This window comes from Onychostoma macrolepis, chromosome 20, assembly GCF_012432095.1.
Source record: "Onychostoma macrolepis isolate SWU-2019 chromosome 20, ASM1243209v1, whole genome shotgun sequence".
Taxonomy (NCBI): Eukaryota; Metazoa; Chordata; class Actinopteri; order Cypriniformes; family Cyprinidae; genus Onychostoma; species Onychostoma macrolepis.
The window spans coordinates 14,304,521-14,323,814 of NC_081174.1; the positions used below are offsets into that span (position 1 = coordinate 14,304,521).

General features: G+C 35.1%; 1 protein-coding gene across 5 annotated transcripts in view; it reads left to right on the top strand.

The window, feature by feature from the left end:
• The first annotated feature begins 2,059 nt into the window (after positions 1-2,059).
• Positions 2,060-19,294, top strand: part of clocka (clock circadian regulator a) — a 67,910-nt gene continuing 50,675 nt past the window's right edge. For 2 of the 5 annotated variants that reach the window (XM_058755400.1, XM_058755405.1), the window contains exons 1-2: positions 2,060-2,198; positions 13,379-13,483. The gene's annotated coding sequence lies outside the window, so the exon portion shown is untranslated. Of the gene's footprint in view, positions 2,199-2,551; positions 2,987-3,816; positions 4,516-13,378; positions 13,484-14,895; positions 15,049-19,294 lie in introns of those variants that run through there. The other 3 variants (XM_058755401.1, XM_058755403.1, XM_058755404.1) reach the window with 3 other exon arrangements.

Here is a 19,294-nt window from a genome sequence, read left to right on the forward strand (position 1 = left end):
CACTGCATAGCACTTTGCTCCAATGGGTGTCACGCGATCTCCACTCATCATAATAACAGCGCCTGGCAAACAAAGTCAAATCGTTTTTATTATAAAAATATGATTATAATTTCCTATATTCTCCGTCATGAAAAATAGCAGTGGGCTAAACTTGAGTTGTCATTACTAGCCTACTTTAAGGCCTGGTAAATAAAATAACGGGTAACACTTTACAATAAGGTGTCATTTGTTAACATTAGTTAATGCATTAACTAATATGAACAAACAATGAACAATACATTTATTACACTATTTATTCATCTTTGTTAATGTTAGTTAATAAAAATAGAGTTGTTCATTGTTAGTTCACAGTGCATTAACTAATGTTAAAAAGCACAACTCGTGGTTTTAATAATGCATTAGTAAATGCTGAAATTAACATTAACTAAAATTAATAAATGCTACAGAAGTATTGTTCATTCTTAGTTCATGTTAACTAATGTTGTTATCTAATGTTAATTAATGAACCTTATTGTAAAGTGTTACCAAATAACGTTACTATTGTTTCACACACTGACATTTTAACAGGCTAAACAATAATTGGCAGAAAAACAGCTTGCAAAATGTGCAAATCGCACGAATTAAATAGGCATTTTTTGTCCCCTTTTAATTTTACTATGAACAATAGAACTTTATCACGTTGAGTTAGATTTAAACATGAACAGACATCAACATTTCCACACGTCTGTGCGTGCTTTCTACTGATTTGTATGTCACTGAAACATTTACATGTTTTCACTACGGAAATTAGTACTAATGCAAATTATGTAAAGGTTTTTAAATAGCCTTCTATAAACAAGGTAAAATTGCCTTGGGCCTCGTTTAAAACAAGCAATAATTTTTCACCCACAACTGCTCTTAAAATAGTCATGCAACAAAATATTTTTACTTTCAATTAACTAAACGTCTTTGCTGTGGGCCACAGCGTGTCGCGCTCTCGCATCGTCTTTCTATTGGACAACACAACTGTCAATCAGCACGTCACGCACAAAATTTTCGCGCGCACTGTGGTAGTTTCAAGATAGGTTGACGTGCGTATTTGACCTAATTGGCGTTCGGCCAAGAGAAAGAGAGCGACACATGTGGGCCAAAGATTGGGTACGTTTGTATAACATAAAATTCACACCGAAACACAACAATTAAAAGATAGCACGGTATTGTCTGTTTGAAGTTATTGAAACTTTAAAACCGCCACGGAAGCGGTGAAATTGAATAACTTCAAACAGAAAAGCTGAAATCACTGTATGCACTTCGTAAAAGACCAAAACCGAGCAATAGCATATAGGCTATAAATGATTTCAGAGACTGATAAATGTCAAGCATTTTAGGTGATACATTTCGTGCATACACTTTACAGTTAATTGACGGCTTAATCTATTTTTGCCTTTCATTTTCTTTTTATTTAAAATGTGCGCTTTGTCTCCTCTTAAGTTACATGTTCAAGCTCCCATATTCACTTTAAGAGCCTCATGGATTATTGGTAAAAAAATAAAAAAATAAAATTGAAATAAATGATCAAATCTGTTTGTGTTGTTTTTCGGTTTTCTTAGTTGTGCCTATTTTTGTTTATTTTCTTTTGCAAATGGTTAAATGTTTAATTTGATTAATTAATGTTAAGTTATACAGTTTTATCATTTCTTTATCTGGTATAAATAAGTCGTTTAGGCCACCTCTATATGGTTCCCTTGGCATTGAATAACCTTTGTTTTGTTTTGATGAATTTTCGGTTAACGTTACCTGTGTATTTTCTCAGTTGTGTCTGTTTTTTTAATTATTATTATTGTTTATGACTTTATTTTGTATTTAATATACGCTTGAATGTTTTACTTTTCTTAATTTATATAAAGATCTGCTATCTTTAATCCCCTTCAGGTTGAATAACTTTTCTGTTTCTTTTTAATGCATTGTATTCTATGCAAAAAAAAGCAAAAAAAGCAATTTAAACAAAACAACTCAAAGATGCTCACATGCAAAGTATAGCAGCCAGGTCTTGCTGCGTGTTGCCAGATTGTGTGGGATTCTGCTCTATTCACTGCGCGTGCGCGTGGGAAGCCTGGGGTAGGCCCTGCTGTTTTTCTAACTCTAGTTCAATCCTACACTGCCGTCTCAACCAAAACAAGACGCAAGAAAATCCCCCTCCTGGACGGCAAATAACCGAGGTAAGAAAGCAAGCGGACTTGCAAGATTGCATTGTTTTAAGAAAGAGCAGCGGAACTCCAGCGTCGCGTTTGTGTCGGATTTGATACAAGCGTATGCGGTGAAAATACGGTGGTGTGTTTTTTTTAATGCTTGCCTGGGAAGAATCCGAAGGCCCGGTGACCTACATTTGTTCTACCCTAGTGAGGCAAGGGGAGTGTACGATGTTGCGCTGCCAAATGTTCGCAACCGATTTAAAGCCCGGACATCTCTCGTGCATCGTATGATTTAGTCCAAGCAGAAGCTATATCTTCGTGGCTTTGCATTTAAAACTTTGTTACCATATTTATCAGCTATGCACGTATAACCCTGTTTATACTGATGACGCGCTTTAGTCAGTCTGTAAACTCGCGCTTCTTCAGGTCATATATTAATCTGTTTCAGTGAAGATGTCGATCAAATACATCGGTCTGAGCCGATGCATGAATATCTGTCCGTAATCGTGAATCCGCTCGTTTATTTTACTATGCAGGCTGAGGGTTTCGCCGGGATTGCGTCTCCGAGGATGGGAATTAAATCCAATTTAACCTGACCATTTTATCGCAGCTCTGGCAGAGCAACCTGTAGCGAGCTCGGCTGAATATGTACATCCCGTCCTTTCACTAACCACCGCGCGGAGAGACCAGCCGCACACAGAATTAGTTAACAACATCTTGGAGATTTTGGCATTTATTGCAGCTTTGCGCATCGTTCGGCTCTATTTAATTATCATGCGACCGGGGAGTGAAACGACAAAAAGAAGATAATACCGGTAATTAATGGCTTTTGTTTAAACGGGTCGTAGTGCACATTATTTTCCGTGTATGTTTCTGTTAATTCTCTTGAGTTTAACGAGAATAAAACGGTAAAAACCTTTATATCGACTGACAGCAAGTAAGCGGTGTTTCGGTTTCTCTGTGAAGGTGAGTTAGGGTTGTTTGACGTTGAAGCGACATTTCTTATGGACGGAACCGAATGGACGCGTTTTATTTTACGTGTGTCTATAAGCGAATATTATTGTTGAAGCATAAAAGCGCCTTGCTAGCGTTGTTTTGTCTGATAACGGCGCGTCTAAATGCCGAATGTTTTCTTGGTTGGCAGTTCACTAGGTTTTGTCTATATCACTTGTTTTCACACACAGCTTCCACTGATTAATAATGATAAAATCGAAATGAATCCTCAGTTGTAATTTCAACCATACACTCTGAACGCGACGTCACGAAATTAAGCCTTAGCTCTTGAATATTAATTAGGTTATACAAAAAAAATGAATGCAGCTGTCATGAAAATAAAGATTGCTGTTATGATATATCAATAAACGGTGATTATTTGCAGATTATTTGGCTGATTCCAAATCAAACCTAAAATGTGAAAATTAGCCTAATTAGAGCTATATGAATGTATTATTTTGGGTGCTGTTTTTTCTATATAAAATCATTCTTATTATTGTCTCATTACTGAGTAATTAGATATGTATTTTTTTATTTTTCTGAACAGTTAATATATTAAATATTTTTTTGAGATTTAATTTGATAACTTCCCATATATCCCACTGTTGTTCCTGGGATTTAGTAGATCAGTGGATTCATCCATGGCTCAGCGTTCAAAGACAAAATATGGCTTTATCAGCACTGGTAACATTTACATTTTAAGTGCTAACACTTCCTAATAACTTTTTGTAACGCTTTAGAATGGGGAACACATTCACTATTAACTACTACTTTTCCCTCAATAAACTCCTGATTTGCTAAAATATGGTCATGCAGAATAAGGCATTAATATGTGGTTTATAAATAATAATAAACAACCAATATGCATGCTAATAAGTAACTAGTTAATAGCAAGAATAGGTCCTTAAAATAAAGTGTTACCTAACTTTTTTGTTAATAAATCAAAAGTGCCACTGTGTGTCAGTGGATGTATGTCATGAGCATTGTCTAAAAATGACACATTGCATTTAGATTTTAATATAAGGGATATGTCCCATCCGTTCCTACTGTTAATAGTGCCTTTGTTTTTAGGTTCGGTCTGGATAAGGTGCGTTCGTTTACCGCCCAACATTTCTTATCAAAATAGCTTGTGTGTACACGTGAATAACACTCTGTAAATAAGTGAAACTGCCGCATGATCCCCATAAAAGGAATCCTAGAAAACAGGTTGTTTTTTACCTTCACAATGTTGATCAACACCAGTCCTTTTTCTCACATGATGTTTTTTAGCAAAGCAGTTATTTGTCAGTTATTCCCCTTACAAAAATGTAACCCCTGATTTCACAAAAATACTACAATGTTCACTGTCAAGGTAAATTATCATTGGATCCCTCAAACAGTATAATTTATTTATTTATGCCATGGTGGTTAATACTTAATGTAAAAATTGAGTTGCATTGTTGTTAAGCTGTTGAGAAAATCATAAACCTGCTATGCTTCCTGTGACTTTTGAATGCCTTTGTGGTTTATTTGATTGGTTTGTATATCCCCATTGTAAGAACCTTTACATTGTTTGAACAAGTTCAGTCAGTAATTGAATTGGTCATGAAGTTGAAGTCTGTGAGGGCATTCAGGGAGAAGTCAACTGCAATGTCACCCCAGCAAAGTCATGCCCATCTGACTTAACAGGTTTGGCCGATATCGCTTTTGACAGCGTTTGCAAATCTATCACAACCTTGCACCCTACTTTATCACATCTGATAATTGGCTGAGTTGCTCTGGGTTTTGTTTTATGCATTAAAGGCATGGCGCTTAAAGTGTAGGTCAAAAATATTAATAAGAAATAAATGAGGAGTGTGTTTATGTTTAGTTAAGAAACTGTAATTTATGATGGAAAATAAAGAGCACAGGAGTCAGGGCAGGTCACAGAGTGCCTTTCATTCAGGTTTGTCGCTGTACCCTCTTGAATTGTTGTATCATTTGCTATTATTTGCAGATGTTAGTCTAGATATGTGGTTCTCAAATATTCCAGGTGGTTTTTGAGATTGGCTGACTTTGTAATTAAGTCTTTTGACCTAAAAAGCCAACATTGAGTTGATCAAGCCATAAGAATGACTTAAAAGAGTAAATAAAAAAAAAAGAAAAAGAAAATTGTCAGCATGTTGTTCCAAACCTGTGTGTTTTTCTATCTTCTGTGGAACATAAAAGAAGATATTTAGAGAAATTTCAGTGTTTTTTTTTTTGCCCTTACAATAGAAGTCAGTTGTCACCAAAACTGTTACCAATATTCTTCATTCTACAACATTGTTCCACAGAAGAAAGAAAGTCACACAGTTTTGTAACTGAGTAAATGATGATTTTCGTTTTTGGGTGAGCTATCTCTTTAACTGATTGTGTTCACATAAATGTTTGTCATCTCACTTTAATAACAGAACTAAAAGTTACGCTTCAATCTCGTAGCTGGTGAACAGTTGGCTCATTTGGGTTCATTAGCTAAAAGTAGCAGTCTAGTTAATTTAAAAATTAAATTAGAAAAAAAACAGACAGACTGGCAAAATTGTGCATTGGTAATAGAAAAAGTGAAGATAATTTGTGCACTACTTTTAACCATGGATTTGAGGTGGATTCCTCACAGATGTGAGGTGTTAGGTGGTCAGGAGTTTTTAAATTTAGTCTTTAAATGGTCTTTTTGTACGTCGCTTTTTACATCTGAAATGATTTGAAAGATGCCAGATCTTCTAATCCTGATAACTGATCTCTGGCTAATTTGGTTCTTCAAACGAATTTGCGTATTAGATTAAAATATCTGGATTAAATTGTCTAAGATTACAGCGCATTCTCGTGTTCCCCGAAAAGGGCAGATGTATCAATCCTCGAAACCACTATCAGCAATGCAGTGATTGGCTGGCGGCAAGACAGCAACGTAATGACCTCATATCATTAAAAAAAAACACCTGACGAAAAACTTGACAAATTTCTGGACCTTTATAAGGAAACAGCCAAGCAAACAAAACTACATAAATGTTATAATAGATAAATGAAATGTGCATTGTTTTTAATTCATTTGTAATATTTTTACATGATTCCCAATTATTTATATTCATGATTTCTAGTATTTGTACAGGCTTTACATTTTTATGTCAATGTTGTAATTAGCAATTCATTTAATTTTATCTTTGAAGCAAATTTCTTATGTGACAGCATTAATTAAAGTTTCTTAGAGATCCAGTTATCTGCTGCATCTGCGCTCCATCAAACCACTCCCATAATTGCTGTCATCACTCAAATTAACGATTCAGAATTTATAGCATGTGTGTAAGACTCCAATACAATTATAAAGTAATTATTTCATCACTAATAAATCTTTCAATGAGTAAAACTGGCTGTGTCTATAGTATTATAGACTACACAACATCGTTATGTTATATTATTATATTATATTATTTTCAAATTATTTTTTAAATTATTATTGTCCCTGGATCAGTAGGGTACTCTTGTAATAAAGTAGCGGTGACTAGGACAGCTTTTAAGTATCAGTTCTGCTTAAAAAGATGCAATGTAATCCTGTTTACATGAAATAAGCCTGCTCCCGAGCAGGTTTAAGCTTACGGACCCGTTGCTATGACAGCAAGTCTAGGATGAGCTTCGAAGAACCAAATGATCCAATATAAAGCGAAATCGTCAACAATCAAATCCAGCTAACTTAGTTAGCGACGTACGAAGAATGGACCCCAGGTCTAGAATGACACATTATGAGTCATTGAGCATGCTTGTTTATATGCATGCATAAGTACGAAGAGGTTCCTTGTAATCAAACCTAATTAGTTATTAAATATTATAATTTGGCCTAAATGAAGGCCATAAATTTGTTTATTAGAGAAGGAAATTACATTGAGAGTGCTTCACGCAGAGTGGAAACTGTCATCAGAATCATTTGAAATGGATGTTTACTGTTACTTGTCATGAAGAAATTATTATCAAAGAAATGAGACTTTGATATCTCGTTATGTGGTCCTGTGCGCAATTCAGATCAAAGTTGCTAAGCCTTCGTGTTACATTATTGTATAATGCCTCCAAAACAATCTCTTGGGTTAATGTTTTGATTTTCTGGGAAAAGTGTTATGGATGATGAACTCTGTGGTTTGGGATGTGGAGGCTGGGGATAAAAGCAAGCATTGTAGTAGCAGAAGCAATCTACACGTGGTGGTCAGTATGTCTTGGCAGTAATCTTAAAGTGTTGTTGTTCTGGTCAGTTGGTCTTGAGGGCAGGGTCACGCTTTCTGACGTCAAAGGAGAATGTCATTGTTTAAATGTTCACACATGAAGGTACAAATTATTAGCTAATGACAAAAATACATGTGAAATATTAATTAATAGTGGCAAACACTCTTGGGATGTGGGTAGTTTTTATAACGAGTAGACCATATTATGCAGCACAACTGTTTTAAATATTGATAATTTTATTACAAAAATTAGAGGGGTTGGGTTGGACTGGGTGAGTATCTGAGAAACAGGCAAGTTTGTAGAAATCGGTGAACATAAATCTGTATGAACATAACTTGTGGTGTACCACAAGGATCGGTTTTAGGTCCAAAATTGTTTATAATTACATCAATGACATGTGTAGAATATCAGATATGCTGACATTTATTTCATTTGCAGATGATACAAATATTTTCTGTTCCGGGGATAATTTATAACAGCTTTTGGAAGTGATAAAAATAGAAATTAATAAATTAAAACGGTGGTTTGATGTAAATAAATTGTCATTAAATATAAGTAAAACAAAGATTATGTTATTTGGAAAATATAAAATAAACCCTCAAGTGGAACTGAAAATTGATAATGTAAATATAGAAAGAGTATATGAAAATAAGTTTCTTGGTGTAATTTTAGACCACAAGATATGCTGGAAACCACAGATAAAGCATGTTAAAGCAAAACTGGCAAAGATTATAGCAATTCTGAATAAAGCAAGACATATTTTGGACAATAAATCAATGCATACAAACTGCACAAATTATGTTCAAAGCAAGAAATAAGTTACTCCCGGGAAACTTGCAAAAATATTTCTGGAAAGGCATGGTGGGTGTAACTCGAGGGAAGACTTAAACTTTAAAAAGATTAATATAAGAACAACCTTAAAAAGTATGTGTATCTCTGTTTGTGGGGTGCGGTTGTGGAATGGTTTGGAGCAGATGTTAAAGCATCGTATAAATATTAAGCAGTTTAAAATGTTGTATAAAAACACTTTATTACAAGGATATGTGAATGTATAGGGTGGTTGTGGGGGTTAGAAGGTTGATTGTGTTAGGTGATTATAAAATGATTGGTTGTTTTGGATAAAAACCATTTGGTTGGTGTTTAGTTATTGTGGATTTGTTAATTTGGGAGGAATATCTAAAAATAATATAGGGACTGATGTAATATATTAAAGGATATAATGGAACGTTATGGAATTGTATAGGGGGTGGGGAAAATAATAAGCTTTTGCTTCATCCCACTCCTTTTCGGACACTTTGTAATGTATAACATCTTTGGGATGTGGTTTCACTTTGGTTTGGCACCAATTTGTTGTGTTTATATATTTTGTTTTATATTGTGTTTTGGTCGAAATAAATAAGAAAGAAAAATAATAATAATAATAAATGTTCCTTGAGCAGCAAATCAACATATTTCTGAAGGATCATTTGACACTGAAGCCTGGAGTAATGATGCTGGAAATTCAGCTTTCCCATCACTGGAATAGAATTGGACCTTAAAATAAAGTTTGACCTAAATGGTTATTTTTAAGTTGTAATAATATTTTGTAATATTACTGTTTCACTGTATTTTGAGACTTCTTTCAAAAACATTAAACTGACCTCAAACTTTTGATCGGAGTATGTAGTGGGATGCTGTGGTTTGATTTCTATTGTCCAAATATTAAACATACCCAAGTTCCTTAAACTATAAACTTCTGGCCACCCAGTAATTCTCAAATAGCACACAAAACAGATCTCGATTAACCTACTTTGATTTGCAAAGATATCTTATTGTACTTGGAAGGTATTACAGAATACGTAGCCACTGACACAATACCGTTCTGACCTTATTGGCTCTGTTCAGTGTCAGGCTTTTGATTAAAGTGTGTTCATGGAGGTATTTGTATCTGGACAGCACTGTGATCAGTAAAAAAAAATTATAAAATAAGTATAGGATATGTAGCAAAAAAAAAAAAAAAAAGTCATTTTACAATACGATTTGATTCATTAATGTTAGGTAAGGCATTAGGTCATAAACTAATAATGCACAATTCATTGCTGCATTTTTAAAATCTAATTAATTGTCTGTAATATGACAATGATATGTTATGATCCAGTAATTCATGTTTGTTGATATTGGTAATGGCTAAATAATCTTATACAGTTTGAAATGTTAAAAATGTATTTGTATATGTAGAAATTTACACTACAGTAAATTAATAGATGCTCAAAGTATTGTTCAATATTACTTGCATAACTAATGTTAACGAATTCAAACTTCAAATTTAGTGTTGCCAAAATGTCTGAAACTGATGAAGATTTTTTAAATTAAGCCATATGGTGCTTCTTACTTCCTCAATTTGTGCAAATGGCCTTTAAAGACATGGAGGTACAAAGAGATGGAAGCTGACAAGTGCCTAGGCAAAGTCACCACTTCCTGTTTGGTCTTGACTGTTGACTGGGGCAACCAATGGCAATAATAACATTAGATATCTTATGTTTTTTCTTCTCTTTTCTGTCTTTATCTTCATAATGTAGGTTTAGTCTTTTTTTCCTAAACTTACCTTGGAGCTCTCTCTCTTTGTGCCTTTAGTTTATTTATAGACATGTTTGTTTGTGTACTTTTGGCCACTTTTTAACATTGTTAATTGTGTTATACTTACGCACAGTTTTAAGGCATATGCCTATGAGGCCATTAACCGGCAGTTCTCTGATGTTTGCTTTCCATTTGAGAATGATTTTGGGTCAAGAGGTGATCTGAGCTGTTGTTCTCTTGCATGCCGCCATTTCATAAGACTCTCTGAGATTGTCTTTCCTGCTTGCCAAATGACATTTGGTTCAGCCCACATAGATACCAAGCCCTCTAATGAAAATTAACTTTCCATTTAGAGACCTTCAGACATCTCCAGTCCATATCTGATCTGCTCATGTCAGTCAGTCGGAGAGCGATGGGAATGAGTTCCATTCAGCCTCTGTGTTTTGATGACATGTGACAGTAAAGGCTAATTTTCAATACCGTTTCCCATTTCCTGACAGCTGATGCGTCTAATTTCCGATCTGTAATTGTTCAGAAAAGTTAAATTTCCACTCATGGTAATTTTATTGGGTGGTCCAAGGCGAACTGGAATTCCCTGGCATTTTAATTTTTCTACAGTCATCCTACATTTCCTCCTTGCTCTTCAAGGGATGAAACTGGAGCCGATATCAGTTTGGTTTGGCAGTTTCCGAGGGACGCTATGGCCCGATGCTGGGTGCCAGCCTTGTGTCCAGAGGGACATGTTGACTGCATTGTGGGAGTGTGGGTTGGAGTGACGAGTCCTTTTGGATGCCCAGAGCTCTCAACATCCACCCACTCCACCCAAACCCGCATGTATGCATGCCTCCATCTGCTCACTGTACACTCTCATGCTCTGCGTTTCATGTTGGACTCTGCTTCAGAGAACTGTTTCGGATCAAAAGTGTATCACACTTAAGCGTTGGCAGTAAAGCCCGTTTTGGTTTACAGATGTCTTGATGTAACGGAAGTAGCCAATGATTCTTTCTTCCATATTTTTACATGCATCCAATTGAAATTGGTTTTTGAAAAGAAAAAAAAAATGTTGGATGGGGTCTTGGTTCTGTTCATCGGTTGTTGATTGGATGGAGGCAGATCTGAATCCAAGCTTGCAGTCAATTGTAAGAAAGGGTTGGGGTTTGTGTGAACAAACTTATAGTGATCTGTAATTTTCACCAGAAGATTGAATAGATGAATCGTTCACAGTAAGAAAATAGATTTCAATGTGATTTTAATGGTGAGGTGAGTAATATCTTTGCCAGTGGTAGCAATTGGAACTGCGGTTTGTGCAAGTGGCTAGAAATAGCAAAATGGTTAAACAAATGGTGCAAGTTTGGGGCTGGAAAATCTGTTTGATTAGCCAATGGGAGTGCTTGAAACTCCATTGTTTTTTTCTGTTCTGTTGTTGCTTGATACAGAGATGGTAACCAGTTTTAAAAACATTGTAAAAGCTTTAAATCGGTGTTCGTTTACAATGTTTTCTTCCTTGCTAATGTTATTTCCGGGTTAAATTTGATTTACCATCATGTGGACTCAATAAAGCAGTTTTATCTTTGCCATTCTAAATTTGATGCATGTTTGCTCTTTTGGTTCCGTATATAAGCAGCTGTTTGATTTATCAAGTGCTTTGTTTTCTGGATGTTGTAAAACAGTTGGCAAAGATCCATCACCTTCAAAGTCAAAACACTTGTAAATTAAAGATGATGGCATTTTGCAGAGGAATATGCCATGTGTTTTCATCAATTTGGGTCGTTGTTGATTTGCCAGCTAGGGTTTATTCTTTTAAAGTTTAGCTTTTTTCCATTTGGGGACATATCACTAATTATTCAGTGATAATTGAGAAAGCAAATTTTGCAGGTGTTTAGCTCTCACACATATTAATGTAATGAAATCATGAAGTGGAGATATTATTATTATTATTATTATTATTATTATAAATAGTGATGATAATATAATTATTAATATTATTATTTATTTATAGTCATTACTAAATAATCAATCAATCATTTGGTCATAATTGTGCAGCCTACAAACAATATTAATATTTTTATTTTTGAACAACAATAATAATAATGATCTTAATTTATTATTTATTTATTTATTATTATTATTATTATTATTATTATTTATTTTTTTAATCATATTGATGTATAAACACATTTTTGCCACATTGTGCAGCTCTACAAACAAGCACAGCAAACCTGGAGGGTTTTATTTACAATATTTTATTATAAAAATAAGAAAAAAATAAATTGTATAGTTTTTATTAAGTTAACTTGTTAGTAAGCGCTTCATACAAAACTTACTAATGTGGAAAGCACGCAAATGACCAAAAGTGCTGATTATGTCAACCTGGTAATCTTCCAGGTGAACTGATAAAATACCCTGTTTTTCCGTACTCCTTTGTGTTAGTTGTGGAAGTTGTCTTAGTCAGCCAATCAGATTCAAGCTTGTCATGTCAACTGTAATTGCCTTAGCAACCATCGCTAATTAGCAGACTTTCCTAGACTGTTTAGCGCCCTGAATACACAAACCAAAAACCTCTTCCTAAGACAAGGCTATATTTCTTCATTATTTTAAATGACAAACCCTTATAGGTCACCCCCTAAATTTAAACAGGCAAGCTGTATTTTGCCCAGCCAGTTTGCTGATATATTTAGTCACAGACACTTTAATCCAGTGTCACTAACAGTACTATAATTGCTGTGCGATGTCCCACTAGACATTTGGGGACAGTGGAGACCTGGGGGGTCAGTTTACTCTCAGCATTTGTCTGTATGTGTTACCGTCTCGAATTGAATTGATTTTGTTGTAGTGTTCGGATAAAAACTGAAAAATGTACTTGGGATTGAACCTGATCCTTCTGTATTACCAGCCAGTTGTCAGCTCGTGTTCTTCGGTTCTAAGATTTCTCTTTTGGGTTGGACTCGATTTATGTTTAGAGGTGAAACTGAAAAGAGTAACGGTAAGATGTTAGCATGGAGGGACAGTATTTTGTCACACTGCAGCGGGAACCCAGTGATTTGGCTGTGGGTGTGTATGTGTGAAGACTCAGAATGACCCAGATGTTTTAGTTGTGATTTCATCTCTAATCAGAACCTCTGGGACGAGCAGAGAAGCGAGCGGGTGGATGCAGAACATTTCTTAGAACTAGACACAAGTTCTGTACACATGCACACACAGCAGCACACCGCACATGTAAACCGTGACCTGGTTTGTTGACACATTTCAGTTCAGAATAATAGTCAGCAAATTGTGATAAGACGAAATATTCAGATATTCTTAAATTTAGCTTGCATAATCACCCAAATCCTCACAGACAGCCCGTTGTCTTTTATGCATTCAAACCGTTTCGTTTGTTCTTTTTGCTCTCAATGATATTGTCACTTATAACTGTCAGAAAAAGAATTGAAAGAATTTTCTTTTTGCCTTTGCAGGGTTTCCATCACCATTGGATTTGGATTTGAGTTTTTGTATTTGGACTTAAAACGCTCAATGACAATCTACAGGAGCCCTTCTGCAACCTTCCCAACCTAAAGAAGGTAAGATGAAAAATGGTGAAAACGATGGTCTCCAGCATGAACATAATTCAAAGGCATTATTGTGGCAGGTGAAGGTGTTGAATAAACATTGTTGTTTTTGGCCGCTGCATCACATCCATGACATGTTAAATGCAGTTCACGTGTCCTGTGCGAATGGCTACTTAGTCATTTTGTGCTAGCTTTATCTTATTATTATGATATGACGGCCCGTGTGCTTATGGCAGTGTTGTGATTTTCATGTTGACTGCATCCAATCTTGCTGAGGGTCTGACTCACTTAATAGCTTAATGCCCTGCAAGCCCTGGAGATGAAACCACAAATGGCTGAACTGGAGAGAGATGAAGCACAGCGTTGATTTGCGAGGAGGATGTATTTACTTGGTTTTATATATGTACACACAGTTCGCTTTTCAAAGAGAATGGCAACCGCAGTCTGTAACTAAAGTGAAGAGCCAAAGAAATGTATTCTTCATTTGTGGAGAATTTTTTTTTTACATGATAGGGACAGTAGACAGAGGGATTGGAACTGGAGCATGACGATCCAAAATCAAACTCTTGCCTTCTGCATGTCTATGTGTCTGCTGGTTATTGCAGAGAAAATAATTAAATTGAGGAGAACTTCCGTACAATTAAATTACACTTGTTTTGTTTTTTTTAATTATGGTTTAGTATGTTTTTATGTTTTTGAAATAGGATAATTAGGCTGCATTTATATGATCAAAAATACAGTAAAAATAGTAATATTGTGAAATATTATTACAATTTAAAATAAATTTTCTGTTTTAATAGATTTTACATTAGATTTAATAGATTGTAATTTATTTCTGTGATGGCAAAGCTGAATTTTCAGCATCACTTCAGTCTTCAGTCTTCAGTGTCACATGATCCTACAGAAATCATTCTATGCTGATTTGCTGCTCAAGAATTCTTTGATCAATTGAAATGTCAAAAGAACAGCATTTTGAATCTATAAGAATTTATACATTTTACGAATTGTAATTGATTGCACACAATTAAATTAAAAGTTGAGACAAAATATATAAAAAATAATTGCATTAAGTTAATTTTAACACGCTAAATCAAACAAGCAGCAAAAAAGCTTTCAGAGCTCTCAAAAAAAACCTGTAGCTTCTACAATACAACTTCATTATAGAACTGAAATCACTGTGGTTAGTGCACTTAATTAATCTGCAAGGAAACAGTATAAAGGCCATTTACATTCCAGTGCTGCTGTAGTAGGACTGCTTTTCTAATTGTTATTCAGATTTCGCACAGCTGGTTTGTATACTATAGACTGTATTTTTTCAGCCCTGCAGTGTAATTTGCATGAAGATACCATGCTTGCATTTGTAAATGATGTGTGTAGCACTAAGCACTGCTTCTGTATTTCCATGTGGATGGATGTGGCTGCAGGCTACAGTGCTGATTGGGGATTCAGAACTGAGGAAAAACTTCCCTGGAGATCCCACAATGCACACGCTGTTTCCAGTGATCTCAGTGTCTAGGCTTCAAACCAGCTCACGTCACACTCATCTCGGTGTTGTTCTCTCACTAGGAGGAAAAGAGGTGATTGTGCGCTAGGGAAAAGCAAGGAATTGGAGAGGCCGCATGACTCGGCAGAAATCGCCTGCCCTCCATAAAAATGCATTTTGTTGTTTTTGAGACCACAAAACTGTTTGGTTTTTTTGCTCCAAGGATGGCATGGCTTTGCTGACGACAGGCCTTCCGGTCTGTGGCATCTAAAGCAAGCCTGTCAGCTGTATGCTAATTTTATTTTCTGGCCACTAAAGACCTGCAGGATATTTACGCATCATGTAAGTGTGTAGCCTGGGTTCTGACCACCGTGGGGGAAAACAAATGCTGGTTACTGTAGTTACATTCATTTCTATTGGGAACGTGATGAGACGTTTTGTGTAGATTTTGTTATTTTTGAAGATTTGGCAAATATTTCGAAACATTTGGTAATAAGCAAGTAAGTAAATAAATAAATGCATAAAAATTGTAATAAATGTTTTTTTTTTTTCTTCACCAGACAGTTGAATTAGGAACTATAGTAAAAGATGATTTCATTGGATAAATAAATCCATATAGTACTAAGAGCTAAGTTTGCACAGACTGCTTTTGTGTTCCACTACACTGCTTTTGATTTGATTTTTTTTTTTTTGTGTGTGTGAATGAATGACCCCTAAATGTGCATGTCTTCAAGAAATATAATTCATCAGTGACACTTTCCAACTACATTATGATGAATTGTGTTAATATAACACTGAATCTGTTAAAACTTTAAATGGTTGAAATGTAGGATTCTGCTGTATTTCAAAAGAATTATTATTATAATTTTTTTCTGTGAATTTTGTAACAAGTCTGCAAAATAATTTATCCACTGCAATCTTCTTGTCATTTATTTTGCTGGTGAAATATCAGTTATGGATTTTTTTTTTTTTTTTTTTTTTGCTGAACGTGTAAGAAAATAAAAACAAAACACAACTCTTTGGTTAATTTTTGTTTTAAAACAAATTACTTTTAAATTCTATTTTATCCTTGGAAGTGTATGGATTGAAACTGTTACAACAACCAATTAATGGCCAAATACTTTTGCTCACTTTTATGTCTTGTAGTCTTACTGGTTGTTTTTAATTGTTTGTTTACTACATGTTTTAAGGAAGCAAATTTTATATTAAGGCTATATGTAAACGAGTAATCATGGTGTGTGTGTGTGTATATATATAAGGGTGTGTGTATGCCATTTAGTTACTTCTGAGATAGTGGGAGGAGAGCATGATTATGGATCATAACTGTAACTGTGGTGTTTGTAAATCTTTATCATGTTTGTTTTTAAGTGTTTGTACTGACAAATTGGGATAGTTGTTGTTCTGTGTAGCATTTAGCTTGATTTTGATGAGTTAAATATGGTAGTTATGAATGATTAGTGGATTATTCAGCTCCTCTTGGCGCCTGTTATTTATGTATTTGCGTGAATGTGCAGTTTTTGTGTGTGTTTTGAGTCATGCAGGCGTAACAGGTGAGTAAGGGAGAGGAAATAGGATGTTTGTCTGCGTTTGACCTGTGGACACAATTAGCTGCCTTTAGACTGGGAGAGGCTCACGTGAGCTCAGCTATAACAATATATCGAAGCAAACAGGTTCACACGTGAGGCCTTCAAACTCAATCACACGATAGCATTTTATTTGCCCTTTATTATTTTCAATGACCAAAAATAGCTTTCTAAATTTATAAGCCTCATATTTCTGCTCCAAAAATTGGCACCATTCACTTCCATTATAGGCATTGCACAATAAACTTGATTTTTAGTTTTTAAAGAAAACAAGGGAGGAATCTATATTAATATTTGTGATAATCAGCATTATTGAACAACTGCTGCTGATTGAGCTTATTTTACTGAAACTGGAATATTCCTTAACCATTTAATTAATTTATGTTATTAATTTATTAATACACAGAGCTTTGTACAATATCACGTTCAATATCGCAGGCGATTCATCTGCGATTCTGAGCGCAAATTGCGTAGCTTGTCGGTGAACAACGGCTCTGTGTATTAAATGGCGCTCCATTTGAAAACAGGTGATGGAGATTTACCAATAATCACGGAACCGGCTTTACTGACGAGATGCACATGACAATCGCATGCCATATATCATGCAGCCCTAATAATAGTGTAGGTTGACCTCCCTGAAAATGTATACATTGGACATTGACCTAAATTATTATTTTTTTGACCAGCTCAACCAATGGTGTGAATCTCTTTAACCGACCGATTGCAAATGGGAGGAGTGCTTGTGAAACCTGTTTTTGATTCCGTTTTGGAGGCATTATCTTTCTACTGTATGCCGGTACATATGCTTATAGAGGTGAATCAGTGTATCACTTGCATAAACAGACCCAGATCTTCTCTTTTAAGTTTGAGCAAATCTGTTTTAATGAGCGGTTTTGACATCTTTATAAGTCACCTTATTTTGCCTCTAATCCTCGTTCCATTCTCCCGTGCTCTCTGCCTCCCTCTGGCTGGGATCACGGCTGACCCACTTGGCGTCAGTGCCAGCGGCTGGCTCCTCGCCGTTTCTCTGAAAGACCAGACCAACAGCCGCAGCAACTCCATCGTGAGGCCCCCTGCCAGCTGCGTCGTGAGGCCCTGCCAGTGGAAAGCAGTTTTGCTCAGACATTTTCCTGTCTGCAGACTGCTGGACGTTCACGCTAACAAAGGGCGCTTTTGTGAGATCCAGGCACAGGGGCTTGAGGTTGACTGCTGGCCCACAGAAGGGACTCTAACCCTGGGAAATCAGGGTGTGGTGACACAAACTGTCCTGGAAGGAACAAAAATGACCTTTACTTGGTGATTATCACGTACAGGATGGGTAATCGGCATGGAGATTAGGGATGGCCACGGGTACTTGGAAATAACAATAGTGATTGAAAACTATACACATTTTTAAATGTAGCATCATTTTGCGATTTTTCGCAAAAAAAAGGTGTAGGATTTACTATTTTTACTCAGAAATTACTAGTATGTTTTGCAAAAAAATATGAACTGCAAGTAGCCAATTGAATTGAAATAGTATTTACTTGTAAAAATTTGTTGATTTTATCTGTTGCGTACTCAAGTGGTCAAACTGACCTGACACAATTTAATGTGTTCCTTGTGTTATGAAAGAGTCTTTGGCACATCCTCGAACCTTTAATGAATTCTTATGAAACTGAATGTTCACAAAGGAAAATATTTCCTTACTAGAGAGTGCTGTTTCTGTTTTTCTTTTCTTCCTTTTTTTAACACTTATAATGGTGTTATTGTGCATGAAGGAGTCTCTCGTTTCTAGTAATGCCCTCACTACTTCTGTCTTCTGGGTTTTGTCTCTCATAACCTCTCACTGAACTATATTGAGTAAAATGATTGGTAATTGGCTTTAGAATAGGGAACACTTATTCACTATTAACTACGACTTTTCCCTCAATAAATTCCTAATTTGCTGCTTATTAATAGTTAGTAAGGTAGTTGTTAAGTTTAGGTTTTGGGTAGGATTAGGGATGTAGAATAAGGTCATGTAGAATAAGGCATTAATATGTGCTTAATTACTACTAATAAATGGCTAATATTCTAGTAATATGCATGCTAATAAGAAACTAATTAAGAAACCCTAAAATAAAGTGTTACCAAATGATTTACCAATGTAAGTTGTATTTTCTTTTACCTTGCATAGTTTTATTAATGTTCTTTATGGTTTAGGTCATTTCACTCAACATTGGTCTAATTTGACTAATCTCGACAAATTAATTTTTCAATCAATATAAAAAAATAAAAATAAATACTAAAAATACAATATTAAAATATACCAATAAGCCAACAGTAATTTTCATGCTATGGCCAATAAGCAATAAATGACATTAAAGCAATAATAATTATAATTGATAAGCAATAAATGATATTACAATTCTTTACTATTTTGAGTAAATGAATTAAAATAAAAACTAAATAAGTCCTCTTAAATGCTAAAAGTGAATTTAGCTAGTATGGGTATTCAATTTTGAGATTTGCTAAATTTTATTAACGTTTATAAAGATTAACTGTAAGACAGCATATATTATATAGCGATATATAATATATTTATATAGGTTTATTTTTTTTCCATCTTACCAATACACAATAATGTTTAAATTGATTTAGTTCAAAACAAACCAATCAAAACAGACCAGCGACCTATTTTTTGGATCACCACCCACCAATATCTCTGATTTATTGAATGCAGTGTGGAAAATTTGTGCAGTGGTTTCTGGGTATGACAGTGCATTGTTTTATGGC